We start from the raw sequence: 15,521 nt of genomic DNA, 5'->3' as shown, positions 1-15,521 counted from the left end.
ATAAACCGGAGGGTTGTAATCCGTAGGCAATCAACTCCATATACAACAATCATACCATAGACTAGCTTCTAGGGTTTAGCCTCCTTGATCTCGTGGTAGATCTACTCTTGTACTACCCATATCATCAATATTAATCAAGCAGGACATAGGGTTTTACCTCCATCAAGAGGGCCCGAACCTGGGTAAAACATCGTGTTCCCTGCCTCCTATTACCATCCGGCCTAGACACACAGTTCGGGACCCCCTACCCGAGATCCGCCGGTTTTGACACCGACAGTCCCTAAGTATCCTAGACACCTTAGGAGACTCAAATCACTCCTCAAGCAACCACTAATGCGATGGGGAACAAAATTGGTTAGGTTGCGGAAGTTGGTGGTGGTTATGCGGAGGTTGTGGTGGAAGCCCTAGGCAAAGATGCCAAAGTTCCAGATATTTGATGGAGTCAAATGGTGTTGGTAGTATTTTTGTGGGAAGGGGGATGTCAAGAGCTTTTCAACGAGCTAAAGAACACGAAAATCGGACTCCAGGTGAACTAGTTATGGACAAAACGGTGAAATGGGGAAGGCTGAAGTTACAGGGGCCGGACATCCGGGTTCTGGACACCTGATGTCCAGAACCGAGCAGATTTGGTGCTCTAGGAGCCGGATGGCCTGCCCGATGGCCCGGATGTCCGGCCCGAGGCCTGGATGTCCGGCCCGATGATTCAAGATCTCGTTTGCGGCGGGAATTTTCGAATTGGGGGCGTAATTTGATGATTCCAAGGACAAAATTTGATGGATTTCATGGATGGAAAGTGGGGATATGCTAGATCCACTCGAAACCAAGAAAATCCATGGATCAAATCCAACAAAACTTCGTCAAACCAACAAATCACAAAAAAATTGGGGCTATTTTTGGTGGGGATTTTCGAAATTGGGACAAAATCAACAAAATTAGGCTAGAAAACAAAGAGGGGAGGCTCCGAAATCGTGATCAACGTGGCTCATGATACCAAGATGATGTAGGATAGAACCCTAGTGGCCCGATCTTTCACGAAAGGAGCGGATCCCGCGATGAACACGAAGAACACGAGGGGGAAAACAAGGGGAACACAAGAAAACACTCAAACCAACAAGAATGACCACACATGCGCTAGATCCATGAACACAAAGAGAGATACAAGATCCAAAGTCAACAACGGACGATACAAGAGGTACCGGTCTTCTCCGTGAGGAGGTCTTGAGGGTGCCACCAAGAGGGGGTCTTGATGATCTTCTCCGCAAGGAGGTCTTGAATCCAAGGTGGATCTTCTCCGAAGAGGGGCCGCGGTCTCTCTCAAGGAGTAGATCCGATATGGATGAGCGAAACTCTATCTCATAAATGAGCTAACACAACGCTAACTCTAACTAGAAGGAGGTGGGGGAGTATATATAGTCTAAACCACGAAGGGGTAAGTGGGAAAGAGGGATACATGGGCCCTTGGCCCGTTCACACTACTAGGAAAAAGGCTACTAGCAGCGCGGGTAAAATGGCTACTAGCAGCGCGGGTACCTGCGCTACTAGTATCGCGCTACAGCTGATAGTTAGTAGTAGAGTGGGTGAAACCCGCGCTACTACTAACTTTGTTAGTAGTAGCGTGTGCCACCCACGCTACTGCTATTACAGACCTGCGCTACTACTAATGAAGTAGTAGTAGCATGCCTATAATACCAGTGCTACTAGTATCCTAAATACTAGTAGGGCACTTTTTTCCCAACGCTACTAGTAACAAATTAGGAATTAAAAAAAATAAAAATAGATGCAGTATTCATGAATGGAGATCAGAGACACGTCCAGTGCAAAATAAATTTCAGATAACCATCTTAACACTTGCAGTGTTCATGGATGCAACATTGAACATCTCAACTCGAAGAGATCACGAGGACGCACACAACCATCATCAAAAGGTTGGTACCTTCCCTAGCATTTCACCACCAACCTAACCAGACCACTTCTCTAGATGTATCTACAAAGCGTCAAGGTCCTTCACCTTGAGGAACTACGGACGGTGGCGTCGTCTTCCACCTCGTGACCTCCGGACGGTGGCGTCGAGGTCCTCCACCCCGGGGTCCTCCTGTGCCGCAATCACCTAGACGATAATCTATATGACGCAGTTGCGAGGCTTCACGGTGAAGTCTGCCTCCGAGTAGTGGAAGAGCACGAGTCCCATCGGGCCGCAGTAGTCCTCGTCGATCACCCTGCACCCAGTCGAGAAAGTGAAAACTTGTTAGTTCGCGTCCTCATGCAGATCCAGTAGGGTATTTTCTTCAATTATCTGTCTCTTTTAGTCTATTATGAATCTTCAAAATGGAAAAACAACTACTAAATGCATACCCTAGCTATACGTGTTCATGCTATCTTCTTGTTTTGGTTTATTCAAGAAATGCTAGTGTATTTGAGCTACATATGCTTGAAATATTTGACAGTTAACATCTGTTCAAAATTTATCATTTCATGGATAGGGAATCGACAACAAAGGACATCAGAAAATTGATTCCCATTGCTCTTCAAAACAGGGAATAGGCGAAGTCTATTTTTAATTTTGATATTCCATGCCGACTTCAAGTATATATGCTAGCATGTAATCTTTGAACGTGGATCAAAATGAGATTTCAGGCTTTGTCGGCCTTACCATGATCAGTACTAAATTCTCTAGGCTGCTCAAACTTTCCCTGTAGGGACTAGGGAGCATTTCTTTCACCGGGTATCTCATTCTTAAGTTTGGGAAGAAACCTGCATCCCTTCAGATAGTTATCCATATCCTGAAGAAAAAACAGTATACACTTACAGTGACTCACAATATATCATCAAATACTGCTCAGGTTTACTTCTAAGAATAATTGTTAAAGATCATCCAATGTTTTCTTACGATCTTCGACTCTGTGAAGTAGAAGCAAAAACTGAAAGCTAAACACACACTAAAATTACCTTCATAAAATTCTTCAGATAGCGCATGAGCGATAGACAAAAAATACATACTTCAGATAGCAAGGAGCAGGCCAACATGAAACAACATAAGTTTTTTAGCAGCGGCGACAAGTAACTACGGAGACATTGCAGGTGAAGAGATGAAATATGGATACCCTTCGTCCCCGACGAGCAGACTTTGTTGACAGTGGTGCAGGGTACGGTGTTGGGCAAGCGACGCGGAGAGAGGCCTGCCTAGCCGGGGTCTAGCTGAGCTTTGCACCGAGGATGTTGCCCATGGACACCTCCTGCACCAGCGCCGGGGTCGACGTTAGCTCTCCAGAGAGCACCATTTTAAATCGGGCGGCAGAGCATCACTGACTGGGTGCTCGGATCCAACTACCATCTACTTTGACCATCCGAACCACATGTGACAACAAGACTCATCCGATCTCTTGTCCTCTACTCAATGTCATGAGATATTAAGATCCAATGTTATTTGTCCAGGTCTGCTACCATCTACTTATACTAATCAAAAGGAAAACCAATCCACTTACGCCCAGTCTGTCAGGACTAAACTTGTACTCCTAACAGTGGGGCTGTAATATTTCCACAAGCATAGATGCGCGACGCACAAACAATAAAAATATACTTGAGAAGCCAAAATCATAAGAGGCATGGTTTAATGCATATATTAAGAAATAAAAGGTAAAAAAGATAAATTTGCCCCTAGAGTTTGTTCGTTCATGGTTGATAAACATCCATAAATGAATCTACACAATCCAATTCAACAACACAGTTCAGTGGTATGACGATAAGAGAAATGGCATGCTAGACTTAGTTTATTGATGCTGCTCCCACCCACATTCAGTTTGGCGAGCAATGGCATGTTAGACGAGCGTAAACAAAACACACTAGATGTTATATCGATGACGAGGGCAAAGGATAGATGGTCAACCAGGTCAAGAAGGCACTGAATAGTTCCATTAAGATGATAGTGTGTGCATTTTGAATTGGCTGCAATTTTTATGGGCAAATAAAAAACAGAGGAATTATAATTTCTGAATTTTGAATTGAAGGAGGTGAGAATCTGAAGTGGCCTTACGTCTGCGTAGGGACTGTCTAGTTCCCTGCTTTCATTTGTTCTTCCTTTTATTTTTAATAGATTTTCCCCTAGGATTAAAGCCTAGCTTTGACCAAATTCTCAATCTTAAACTCGGTCATATGAAAATTCACTGTAAACTAATCCGACAGAAAACTTCTCCTGTATCTGTTGCTACATACAGACATAGGTCAGTACCCAACCCAATCATCCAGGACCTAATCAACGCAGAACCTGAAACAAATCCAACTAGGCTCAGGGGGTGGCCGTTAAGCCACACGACCTGAACACCAGGAACTAGATATATACTAGGCCATATCAAGAACGGGGAGCCTGGCCATGTCCGAGCATGAATTCCGGACGGATGACGGACGATTGAGGTGAGGGGGTCGAGCACGTACGCATGTAGGAGGCGGGGAGTGAGCTCCGGACGGATCATGGACGATCCCCGCTCGCAGGAAAGAAAGCCAGCGGCAGCGGCAGAGGAGAGGGGAGGAGGAAAGCCAGCGGCGGGGACGGATCACTAATCAAGCACCGCCCTACCCCTCCTCCGCCGCTCCGGCGCCATGGCCACGCACACGCGGCTACGGCGGGAGCTGTGGGGGAGCGGCGAGGAGGCGAGAGTCCGCGCGAGGGAGGCGGCAGCGGTGGCTTCCATGGGGATCAGAGCGGAGGAAGGCGGGAGCTTGGGGGAGTGTTGCGCGTGGCCGGTGCTCGCCAGAACTGGCCGACGTGGGTGGTGGCGGCGGCGAGGAGATCGTGGGGAGAGGAGCCGAGCCGGGTGGGGTGGACCGAGGTGAGTTCGTGAGAGAGTTTTTTTAGGGATGAGAGAGAGAGAGTGGTGGGGTGGGAGTGGATCGTGCCGGGGTGGACATGCTTAGTAGTAGCGTGGGAGTCTACCTGCGCTACTACTACTTACTTAGTAGTAGCGCCGGTTTTACACCCCTCGCTACTACTATGGTCTATTCCAGGGGCATTGTTCGAGACAACTTAGTAGCACCGCGGGTTTATACCCCTCGCTACTACTATCAACTTAGTAGTAGCGCGGTTTTTATACCCCTCACTACTACTAATTAGCAGTAGCGCCCACTTTTAAAACGCGCTACTGATAAACTTCAGTGTATAAGGTTTTCCCTAGTGATCACTGTGCCCAGACAGGCGCCGGATGTCTGGGCTGGGGGCCGGATGTCCAGGGCTTCGCGACGAGTCGGATGTCCGGGCTGGGAGGCCGGATGTCTGGGCTGGCCTGGGTCTTCCAGATGCATTCGGTGATGTAGGGGCCAGATTTCCGGGCGAAGGGCCCGGATGTCCAAGGCTTCGGGAGGAGCCGGATGTCCGGGTGATGGGCGGATGTCCGGGCTGCACTGGACCTTTGCAGTGCTCTCTGGATGGCCAATGCCAGATTTCCGGGGCTCGGGTCGGATGTCCGGACCGGGCCGGATGTCCGGCCGATGTAGCAGCTGGCCCTTCTTCCTTCTCCTTCCTTCACTTCCGTGCATGCTTGGCCTTGGTCCTTGGGCTCTCCATGGTCTCCTTGGGTGTACCTGAGTATGCACAAGGTCCGCGCTTGAAGTAGCATCCATGTCTTACATGTGGAAAAGGAAGATTGAGAAAGGAGCGAGTTCACCTTAGGTCCAAAGGCGTATGCTTGAGTGTACATGGGGATGATCGTAGGATGCTCCGCATCACATGATTAGTTTGTACACTCTACAGAGGTTTGCACACTTTTCCCCACAAGACTCGATCTCCTCCGTTGGATTTCTCACACTACAAGGTGTTTGAGAAACGGATGACCGAGACATAGTCTATCAGAAGCATTAACTCTAACCCCGGGTAGACCTTACCAACCTACATCCCCTACATCTGCTACTCTACCAATGGAAGAGTTCATGCAACTTACTCCACTATGCTAGAGCCCATAATAGCTTGTGGCTGCACACGGAAGTTTCAAGCATGGATAATCTTATGATTCCTTTGAGCCTGGGTGGCGGACCATAGGAGGATCACACGGTATAACCCCGGGATCTCCTAGGACAACACTGGTATAACCCCGGGTGCCCACAAGCAATCCACCCAGATGTGTATTAAAGTTGCCTCCTTAAGTTGAACCATTAAGTAACAATCTCACATCTATCATGGATACTCTCAAACCCAATCCACGTCTACGAGCATAGCATGGTAATATAAGCATAACGTAGAAGTAACTCCTAAGGGTTTGATAATAAACATGTAATAGGTTCTACCTCATCATCTACTTCCCAGACCCACATATTAAGAGATCCTACTCATGCAATGTGTGAGGGTTGAAACTAATGCATAAAAACTGGGTATGAAAGAGTATGATCAATGTGTTACTTGCCTTGCTGACGATCTGCAAATCCTAAAGACTCATAGTAGCACGCTTCGCACTTCGAGTGTTCTATCTCAAACAAACATTAGCATACATAAGCAATCAAGCAAAGATGCACCGGGAAAACTTCAAATAAAAGATCTAACCAGAAAGTTCAACTGAATAAATCTGGTTTGCAAAAAGAATCAAATCAAACGGAGCAAAGAAACTCAAACTACGAAAAAACAAGATCCGATTACTAATCTGGACTAAAGTCAAATTTTACAGTATCAAAATCTTGTTCAAGTTGGTTAAACAGAAAGAGGGCTTCGAGACGAAGATCTAGGTGCTTGTTTCACCCGATTTGGATAAACAAGCGAAAAGATATACTAGACCGAAGATTTGGGGAGAAATCACGTTCGAAAATAATCGTGGAAAAACCCTGGAAAATAAAACGAGACGAACAGGCTAACGAACGAACGTTCGCTGTCTGCGGCAAACGGAAGAACGGCGTTCGTTAAAACGAACGTACGGACGAACATCCGCTATTTAACTAAACCAAAGAAAAAAACCCGAATAAAACCGATCTAGGGTTTTGAAAAAAACCTGGTGGTTTTTCCCGAGAAAACCAGGCGGCGGCGGCGGCGACTACCTAGGCGGTGTGGTCGGCGGCGGCGGGGCGGACGGCGGCGGCGCGGCGGCACTAGGGTTTCGGGCGCGGTGCTGGCGGCGGCGGTTCAAGCTGGGCCTCGGGGTCGCGGGCTTTGGCTTATAAAGCCCCTGGCCGGAGGTCTCCGGCTCGGGTACGGCCCGGTAGGTCGGTGACTTTTTTTATAAATCCTGACGTGGAAAAATAAATAAAAGAAATACTAAATGGAGTCCAAAAATCCTGTAATAAATTTTCACGGTCCTCTAATAATATTGCAGACAAAGTGAACATTTATTTGGGCCTCTAATGCAATTTTGAAAAACGCGTATTTTTCCTAATTCAAATAAAATTGCAATAATATCCAAATAAAATAACTTATTTGATTTTAATATTTTTCCTCTAATAGTTCCTTTATTTTGGAGAAGTCATATTATCTCCTCTCATATATTTTAATTAGAAATATTTTCGGAGAGGAAAAATAATCAAAACCAAATGATCCTCTTTTCAAAATTTGAGAAAACTCAAATATGAAAATAACAAAATTCCCAACTCTCTCTGTGGGTCCTTGAGTTGCTTAGATTTCGAGGATTCGCGAAACGAAAATGCAGTAAAATATGATATGCATGAATGACCTATGTATAACATTCCAAATTGAAAATTTGGGATGTTACAAACCTACCCCCTTAAGATGAATCTCGCCCTCGAGATTCGGGTTGGCTAGAAAATAGGTGTGGGTGGTCTTTGCGTAGATAATCCTCTCGTTCCCAAGTGGTTTCATCCTCAGTATGGTGACTCCACTGGACTTTGCAAAACTTTATAACCTTGCTGCGAGTAACTCGGATGGCAAACTCGAGAATCTTGACTGGTTTCTCCTCATAAGTCAGATCACTATCCAACTGAATTGCTTCCAGGGGAACGATATCTCTCAGAGGGATATCGGCCATCTCTGCATGGCACTTCTTCAACTGGGAAACGTGAAACACATCATGAACTCCTGACAGTCGTTCGGGTAACTCCAACTTGTAGGCTACCTCTCCCATACGTTCCAAAACTCGGTATGGTCCTACAAATCTCGGAGCTAACTTTCCCTTGACTCCAAGTCGCTTAACTCCTCGGAGCGGTGACACACGGAGATATGTTCTGTCTCCGATTTCATAGACTACCTCCTTGCGCTTTGAGTCTGCATAACTCTTCTGTCTGGACTGAGCTACCTTCAGTCTATCTCGAATCAGTTTAACCTTATCTTCGGACTCCTTTATCAAATCTGGTCCAAACAACTGACAGTCTCTAACTTCATCCCACATTAACGGTGTCCTGCACCTTCGTCCATACAGGGCTTCAAATGGTGCCATCTTCAAACTGGCCTGATAACTATTGTTGTATGAGAACTCCGTGTAGGGCAAGTTGTCGTCCCAACTAGATCCATAATCTAACGCATAGGCTCTCAACATGTCCTCGAGAATCTGGTTGACTCTCTCGGTCTATCCATCTGTCTGTGGATGGAAGGCTGTACTGAACTCTAGCCTGGTTCCCAAAGTCTGATGCAGCTAGTGCCAAAACTTTGAAGTAAAATGTGTTCCTCTATCTGATATGATGGTCCTTGGAACTCCATGCAGACATACGATCCTGGTCATATATATCTTGGCCAACTTCGCACTGGTATAAGTGGTCTTCACGGGGATAAAGTGAGCTACTTTGGTCAAGCGGTCCACTACTACCCAGATAGAATCATATCCCAATCAGGTCCCGGGTAATTTGGTGATAAAATCCATGCCAAGCTTATCCCACTTCCATTTGGGTATCGGCATAGGCTGCAGTAATCCTGTTGGCTTCTGATGTTCTGCCTTCACTCTCTGACATACATCACATATGGCTACATACTCGGCAATATCCTTCTTCATACCATTCCTCCAGAAATGTTCCTTCAAATCCAAATACATCTTGGTGTTTCCGGGGTGTATCGAGTATGGCGAGTCATGAGCTTCCCGAAGTATCAACATCCTGATCCCTGCATTATTGGGCACATAAACTCGATCCTCAAACCACAAGGTGTCGTGCTCATCCTCACGAAAACCTTTGGCCTTACCTTCACTCATATTCTCCTTTATTTCAGCAATTTCCTTGTCATCCTTCTGAGCTTCTCGGATCTTTCCCAACAATGTAGATTGAACTTGAATCGCTGCAACAAAACCTCTAGGAACAATCTCCAAACAAAGCTCCCTGAGATCTTCTGCTAACTCCTTTGGCAAACCTCCTGTTACTAAGGTACTGTCATAACTCTTGCGGCTCAAAGCGTCTACTATGACATTGGCCTTGCCTGGATGATAGTGCAACTTCATATCATAATACTTTATGAGCTCCAACCATCTCCTTTGCCTGAGATTTAACTCCTTCTGTGTGAAAATGTACTTCAATCTCTTATGATCCATGTACACATCACAATGGTTTCCAATAAGAAAATGTCTCCAGGTTTTGAGTGCATGCACTACAGCTGCTAACTCCAAATCATGTGTGGCATAATTCAACTCATGCGGTCAAAGTTGTCGTGAGGCATATGAAACAACTCTTCCATCTTGCATAAGTACACCTCCAAGTCCTAAGCGAGATGCGTCGCAATACACTTGGAAATCCTTGCGTATATCTGGCAGAATCAGCACTAGGGCCGTAGTCAAACGTTTCTTCAACTCCTGAAAACTTGCCTCACATTCATCCGTCCATTTGAACTTAGTGTCCTTCTTTAACAACTCCGTCATGGGCTTCGCAATCCTCGAGAAATTCTCAATAAATCTCCGATAATATCTCACGAGTCCCAGAAAACTACGGATCACTCCCACCGAGGTGGGTGCCAACCACTCAGTGACTGACTTAACCTTGGTCGGGTCTACTGCTATACCTTCTCCGGATATAACATGTCCAAGGAATCCAACTTCCTTCAGCCAAAACTCACACTTGCTGAACTTGGCATACAACTGATGTTCCCTGAGTTTCTCGAGAACTAAACGCAAATGCTCCTTGTGTTCCTCTTCATTCTTCGAGTATACCAGAATATCATCAATAAACACCACAACAAACTTATCCAAGAACTCCATGAATACCTTATTCATCATGCTCATGAAATAGGCAGGGGCATTAGTCAATCCAAATGACATAACCGTGTACTCATATAGCCCGTACCTTGTGGTGAAGGCTGTCTTAGGTATATCCTGTTCTCAGGTTTTTAGCTGGTGATATCCCGATTGCAGGTCGATCTTCGAAAACACTTTAGCTCCTTGCAACTGATCAAACAAATCATTGGTCATCGGCTGTGGGTACTTGTTCTTGATCGTCACTTCATTCAATGCCCGATAATCAACAACCATTCTCAGAGACTTATCTTTCTTCTCAACCAAGAGCACTGGGGCTCCCCATGGTGATGAACTTCGTCGAATGTAACCTTTCTCCAATAACTCCTTGATCTGCTTCTTAATCTCCTCCAGATCATTCGCGGGCATCTGGTACGGTCTCTTCGATATCGGTCCGGTGCCTGGCAATAACTCTATCAAAAACTCAATGTCTCGACGTGGGGGCATGCGTGGTAATTCCTCTGGAAATACATCCGGGTAATCCTTCACTACAGGCACTTCTTCCTGAACAACTCCTGTGAGAGAATTTAGGTGAGTACTCTTAGGAGTATGTCTGGATACATACTTAATCCTTTTCCCTCCGGGATGGTGAGTAGAATTGACCTACTGGCGCAATCAATGTTTCCTCCATACTTCGATAATCAATCCATCCCTAGTATCACATCCAATCCTTAGGATTCCAAAATTATTAGGTCTGAGGGGAAAACATGGCTGCCAATGGTTAAAGGTATCCGGTCGCACCATCGGCTGTCCATATACTCTGCACCCGGTGAGCTCACTAGCAAGGGTGTCCTAAGGGCTAAGGAGAGTAAATTAAACTTGTCCACAAATCCCCTTGAAATTTATGAATGCAATGCACCAGTATCAAAAAGAACAAGAGCAGTAAATGACTTACCAAAAACTTACCAATAACCGCATCTGGTTGCTCTTCAACCTCCTCCACATTCACGTGGTTCACTTGTCCCCTATTGAAAGGGTTGGGCTTCTTCCTCCAGCTTCCATTCCCATGGCCATTCTTAAACTCTGGACAATCATTGGCGTAGTGCCCGTTCTCCCCACACTTGAAACAGGTAACGTGACTCTGGTCCTTCTTGGCGGGTGTGGCTGGGTTAGAGCGGTTCTGATTGCTACTCGCTCCATTCCCATTCCCATTCTTTGGGCCATTGTGGTTATGAGAACTTCCTCCATTGTGAGTGTGGCCTCCATGGTTATGGGTGTATCCTCTCGAGTTTAGGGTAAAACGAGGCTTCTGCGATGTTCCTGTATTGTACCTTCCTTGTCCATACTTCCTCTTGCGGCTCTCAATTTGCTGCTGCTTCCCTTCAATCATAAGAGCCTTATCTACCAACTCCTGGTAGTTGTTAAATGTTTCCACCATTAACTGCATGCTCATCTCATCATTCAGCCCTTCCATAAACTTATCCCGCTTCACGGCATCTGTGGCCACATCATCTGGGGCATAGAGAGATAACTTACTAAACTCATCCATGTACTGAGCTACAGTACGATTCCCCTGGCGTAAGTTGCGAAACTCACGCTTCTTCAAGCTCATAGCTCCACTTGAGACATGGGCTGTGCGGAAGGCTTGCTAAAACTGCTCCCAAGTGACATTTGCTATAGGAAAAGTGGTTGTGTAATTCTCCCACCATGCGGCTGCGAGTCCATGCAATTGGTGTGCGGCAAAACGCACCTTCTCCGCATCTATGCAACCAACGGTGGTTAACTCCCTTCCAATCCTGCGTAGCTAGTCATCCGCAACTATGGGCTCGGTGCTACTGGAAAACACTGACGGTTGTAACCTCAGAAAATGGGCTAAGTTGTCAACTGGAGGTGGCGGAGGGTTGTTGTTGTTGTTGTTGTTGTTGTTGTTGTTGTTGTTGTTGTTGTTGTTGTTGTTGTTGTTGTTGTTGTTGTTGTTGTTGTTGTTGTTGTTGTTGTTGTTGTTGTTACTGCATCAAGGCATTCTGCTGCTAGATCAACTGAGTGAGCTCCGGTGGGAAGACAAATCCGGGGTCACATCTCGAAGGCATCTGATGGGTTTAGAGGGAAGAGATTAGAATAGAATGAGGTCTAAGGAGAAAGCACTACCCATATGCACATGAGACAAACACAATCATATCATATCACTCAATCAATCAAGCAAGGGCATACAATCGATCTAACTATCGTTACAGTGCTCAGACTAGTCTATATACATGGGGGAACACTACTGATCATATGGTGGTCTACTAGAAATTTTGATCGGTGGAAGACTCCATGATATCCGCTCCAGCTTCGTCTTCAAAGTCATCATCACTACCATCAGGGTCGGAGCCGGTGTCGTCGATGATGATGTAGTCTTCAGAACGAATCTCCTTGGGTTCGTCGTCTTCTCCTCCTGGTGCGGGGTCTCCCATGAAAACTCTTAGCTTCCTCGTCAGGTCTTCATTCATCTCCACAAGTATCATCATTTCCTCCTAATATCCATCGTGTGTATACTTGAGTTCCTCTTCTAGCTATGTGATCCTGGTCATCGCCTTCTTCAGATCTATCATTGTTGCGCACATCTGGTTCTCCTGGCGACGTATGTGACGGTTTAAATCCTAGATGAATGATGCAATGGACCTATCCTTCCTGGTGCTGATCATCTCACATTGCTCATCTCGGCGCCCACATATCTGGTAGATAGTGTCCTTAAGCTCCTTGTGGTAAACTTGGCCGATGCGTCCCATGGCGATGTGGGCTGCCATGCTCTTTTCTAGACTCCAGGTTGGTGCATCAAAGGAAAACTCTATGGGCTCAGTGACTGGCGTGAATGTCCTTCCTGGAATTGAACTCGAATCATCTAATGTTCCTCTTCTGGTAGTGTGGCGGTGTAGGTCCTGGTGAAGCTTAGTATTCCGATGTTCAGGTACCTAGTGACTTCCTTCAAGTGTCGTCCAAACGGGTGTCTTCATCCAGCTGTGTAAACTTGTTCCTTGAGTCCGCCATCCTAAAGAGTATAAAATGGAGAGGAGTCAAAAATGAGTAGAGAAGAGTGATCTATGGCTCAGCTTAGTGGTCGTGTCCTACATTTAGCATGTGCTCTGATACCATCTTGTAGCAACCCGACCTCAGACGGTCAAGTCTCTGTGTTTCAGTGTCATCCCTAGATCGGTAATGCTGACACACATAGTACTCGAAGGATTTATAACAGAGTAGCAATCACACACTTATTACATCGAATGTCTCAAAAGAGAACTTATTACAACAAATATGGCTCAAGGCCATCTAAATAAGATAACAGCGGAAGACATGGAAGATAAAGCGAGTCCATCAACTCCAATGGCATAGCTGAGTGCATGACAAACGACCTATGGTGCCTTACTCATCGTCTGAAAAGTCTGCAACATAATACGTTGCAACCCGAAACGGGCCAGCACATGGAATATGCTGGCATAGTAACACATTAGAGGAGAGAATAGATAAATGCTATCACTACATGCATATATGGCTGGTGGAGGCTCTATGGTTAGAATGTTTTTGTGAAAAGCCAATTTTTCCCTACAACAAATGAATATATTTTATGTAACTATCATGGTAGTTGAAACAACATTGAGAAAAGTAATTATCAACCCAAAAAATTAATTTTGAGTGACGAGATCCATAAGATAATTCAAGAACCGGATAACCAGGATGTCCATAACCCGGGACACGGCTAACCATGATTAGTTTGTACACTCTGCAGAGGTTTGCGCACTTTTCCCCATAATACTCGATCTCCTCCATTGGATTTCTCACACTACAAGGTGTTTGAGAAACGGATGACCGAGACACAGTCTTTCAGAAGCATTAACTCTAACCCCGGGTAGACCGTACACACCTACATCCCCTACATCTGCTAGTCTACCACTTGAAGAGGTCATGCAACTTACTCCACTATGCTAGAGCCCATAATAGCTTGTGGCTGCACACGGAAGTTTCAAGCATGAATAATCTTATGATTCCTTTGAGCCTGGGTGGCGGACCACAGGAGGATCACACGGTATAACCCCGGGATCTCCTAGGACAATACTGGTATAACCCCGGGTGCCCACAAGCAATCCACCCAGATGTGTATTAAAGTTGTCACCCTAAGTTGAACCATTAAGTAACAATCTCACATCTGTCATGGATACTCTCAAACCCAATCCACGTCTATGAGCATAGAATGGTATTATAAGCATAACTTAGAAGTAACTCCCAAGGGTTTGATAATAAACAGGTAATAGGTTCTACCTCATCATCTACTTCCCAGACCCACATATTAAGAGATCCTACTCATGCAATGTGTGAGGGTTGAAACTAATGCATAAAAACCGGGTATGAAAGAGTATGATGAATGTGTTACTTGCCTTGCTGACGATCTGCAAATCCTAAAGGCTCATAGTAGCACGCTTCGCACTCCGGGTGTTCTATCACAAACAAACAATAGCATACATAAGCAATCAAGCAAAGATGCACAGGGAAAACTTCGAGTAAAAGATCTAACCAGAAAGTTCAACTGAAGAACCCCGGTTTGCAAAAAGAATCAAATGAAACGGAGCAACGAAACTCAAACTACGAAAGAAATAAGATCTGATTACTAATTTGGACTAAAGTCAAATTTGACAGTATCAAAATCTTGTTCAAGTTGGTTAAACAGAAAGAGGGCTTCGAGACGAATATCTAGGCGCTTGTTTCACCCGATTTGGATAAATGAGCGAAAAGATATACTAGACCGAAGATTTGGGCAGAAACCGTGATCGAAAATAATCGCGGAAAAACCCTGGAAAATAAAACGAGACGAACAGGCTAACAAACAAACGTTCGCTGTCTGCGGCTAATGGAAGAACGGCGTTTGTTATAACGAACATACGAACGAACATCCGCTATTTAACTAAACCGAAGAAAAAAACCGAACAATACCGAAAATAATAAAAACCGATCTAGGGTTTTGAAAAAACCGGCCGTTTTTCCCGAGAAAACCGGCGGCGGTGGCAGCGGCTACCTCGGTGGCGGGGGGGGGGGGGGGGGGCGACGGCGGCACGACACGGCGGCGCTAGGGTTTCGGGCATGGTGCTGGCGGCGGCGGCTCGAGCTGGGCCTCTGGGTCGGGGGCTTCGGCTTATTAAGCCCCTGGCCGGAGGTCTCCGGCTCGGGTACGGCCCGGTAGGTCGGTGACTTTTTTTTATTTTTTTATAAATCCTGACGAGGAAAAACAAATAAAAGAAATACTAAACGGAGTCCAGAAATCCTGAAATAATTTTTCACGGTCTTCTAATAATATTGCGGACAAAGTGAACATTTATTTGGGCCTCTAACGCAATTTTGAAAAACGCATATTTTTCCTAATTCAAATAAAATTACAATAAAATAACTTCTTTGATTTTAATATTTTCCTCTAATATTTCCTTT

The 15,521-nt window shown here is 45.5% G+C and overlaps 1 long non-coding RNA gene across 1 annotated transcript; it reads right to left on the bottom strand.

The window, feature by feature from the left end:
* Positions 1-1,815: 1,815 nt before the first annotated feature.
* Positions 1,816-4,855, bottom strand: LOC123185298 (uncharacterized). Its single transcript, XR_006493304.1, has 2 exons — positions 2,651-4,855; positions 1,816-2,216 (listed from the first exon to the last, which is right to left on the bottom strand). It is a non-coding gene; the product is annotated as an uncharacterized lncRNA (long non-coding RNA).
* Between the last annotated feature and the right edge of the window lie 10,666 nt (positions 4,856-15,521).

This window comes from Triticum aestivum, chromosome 2A (assembly GCF_018294505.1).
Source record: "Triticum aestivum cultivar Chinese Spring chromosome 2A, IWGSC CS RefSeq v2.1, whole genome shotgun sequence".
NCBI classification, from domain to species: Eukaryota; Viridiplantae; Streptophyta; class Magnoliopsida; order Poales; family Poaceae; genus Triticum; species Triticum aestivum.
Note: the sequence above shows the minus strand (reverse complement) of the source record. Positions and strands in the feature narration are given on the sequence as shown.